Raw genomic sequence first — 2,557 nt, forward strand, 5'->3', positions numbered from 1 at the left:
GCATTGCAGCAGGAAGCTATTTATGGAACATGGGTGCTGTCCAATAATCAGATATGCCTGTGGAGCAGAGCCATAGCCTTAGGTCACAGTGCAATTTTCAGTGCCATAAATTTCTCCATCTACAGATTCTTGCTGGGTGTGGTCACTTTGGGAACAATTCTGAGTCCTGCCTCATGAGAGCAGTATTCCTGAGCTTTGATGGGAATCACGGAGTGCTGCCTGGCATCCAAGCTCAGCAGGGGAACCACAGTCAGGCACTGTTTGCACCCGATTCGGCACTCTAATAAAAGGCCTGCTGATTTTTCCATTTCCTTTCCATTTTTATTTTAAGACATTGTGACTCATAAATATTGTAGTAGATTATAAAACTCATTGCATGAGCTCTAATTTCTGTTTATTTGTACCTCAGTAGATGTGTGGAGCCACTATTGAGGATGAAGATCCAGAGCGCTAGGCACTGTATGCGCAGGAGAATATAGGTACTCTCCTCCAGACCTTGGATGTGAAATGCAATCTCTTCCCTTTCTTTAGGTTACAGTCAGACTGTGGAAGTGCTGCACACAAGGTTGCCTTATTTTAGCACTTCTTCTTGCAACTGTTGAATTTAGATGTGTATCTGGTTTTAGAACAGTGAGGTTACACATGACCTCGTGGATTCAATGTTACAAAATTTTGAGATGCTTTAGACTGAGAAATAGCTCTTTTAAAGAAGCCTCAATTAAGGAAACCAAAGCATTTCACAAGAATGTTTGTGCACGTGTAGCTATATCTACATATATTTGGCAGATTAATGCAGATTGGTTCAGTGGGTGAATAACTCGTTTTAAAAATACTTTGTAATCTGTTTCCCTGGGGAGTCTGAAGCTGCTGTACAAGACTAGAAAGCTTCTGCTAAACCCTGCATATTTTCAGAGCTGTTGGAATGTTTTGCAAACTGACTAATCTCTACTGAGAAATTACTACAACTGCAAAGGTTCCCAACTGAAGAGAACTGGTCAAGTAGGATTGGCCTGTCTCTCACTATTCTTGCCTAAGGGTCAGATACTTTAAAATCTCTATTTTTACATGGATTCATATCTTTTCAAAATCATATCCCTTCTGTCCTCAGCTAAACATTTATTCTAAGGTAAAATCAATACAAGTTTTACAATAATTATGATAATAAATTGAAATGATACTTGGGATCTATTCTGTTAAGGTTTTAGATGTCACTGCCATCTCTTAGAGATAGTGAGAACAAAATCCCAGCAGGAAAAAGCCTCATTTGGCTTGCTGCTATGTGTGCACAGTGGTGTATGTGCTTCACACTACTGCAAAGAGCTGTTTCCAGAATGTTCTGCCAATCGGTTTTTAACTTGCTGGGTGTAATTTTTATCTTTCATGCCTTATTACATATAACTATCATTTATTCTTATTTGTCATATTTATTTATGTCCATTAAAAAGATAGCAATATTCATCTAATCCCTTTTAAAACCGCAGCATTTATTTTAAATGGCATTAGGGCTTAATGCACAAAAGCCAGCAGCATTAGAGTTAAGGCTAAAAACTTTTGTCTGACACAAGGGACTGGATTTACTCATTTGAGGTAGCACAAGAGTACTGAGGGTAGTGGGACAGCGTCCGGAGGAGTGAGAACAGCCTTGTCCGTGTTTCCGGGGTGTGCTAATGGACTTTCTTTCCTTGTCTTTGGGGGGCGAGGACAGATGTGAGCTTAAATTGCCACAGGTGCTCTGGTGCTGAACTGTCTGCTGGTGAGCAAACCTTCCACTCAGCTGTACAGCAGCTCCCCATACCTACCGCGGTGCAGGGATGTTTAAATGCTGGCCAGGGCTGAATAGGAAACTTAATCCATGGTTTATTGTAAGAGATGAGTAACGGGGCTCCCAGCGTGTCTGTGGATGCCAGCAGTAGTTTGTGGTTTGTGCAAGGTTCTCACCTTGAAATGATTTTTATGTAAGACTGGTACTCTGTCAATTTATGAAAGAGGAGCTTGACTATTACACATTAAAATACATGGTAAAATTGAATTTAGCTGCATCTGTTAGGCAAGGTAGTAGAATCGGTCCGTGGTACCACCCCCACGACTAGGGCTGTTTCAAGGCAGCCGGGATGCGAGATCCATTTATTTCCCCGAAAGAGGCACAACCGTGCCACTACTGCAAGACAACGCTGGCAGGCTGCGGCCGCACAAAGCAGCCATGGCGCTGGGGAGGGAGGCAGGCACACACGAACGCGGAGCGTGGTCACACCGAGCGCAGTCACACAGCCGTGACCCACCAGTGCCTCTGCCAAGGCCAGGCAGGGCGGGTGAGGCGGTGGCGGTGTCCAAGCCCGTCCCATCCCATCCCGTCCCGTCCCGTCCCGCAGTGCCCGCAGCCCCCCACCCACCTCCACCTTTGCAGCAGGAAAATGCAGCACTCTCAGCGCGCACGCGCGTCCCGCGGCCGGCGCCCCGCGATAGCTATTTATAGCAAGTGACGTCACCTAGAAATAGAGCGCGGGGGAGCGGCGCCCCCTCCCCTCCCCTGCAGCACCGCGGCTCCGCCCCCTCGTTG

This window comes from Corvus brachyrhynchos, unplaced genomic scaffold, assembly GCF_000691975.1.
Source record: "Corvus brachyrhynchos isolate BGI_N302 unplaced genomic scaffold, ASM69197v1 scaffold864, whole genome shotgun sequence".
NCBI lineage: Eukaryota > Metazoa > Chordata > Aves > Passeriformes > Corvidae > Corvus > Corvus brachyrhynchos.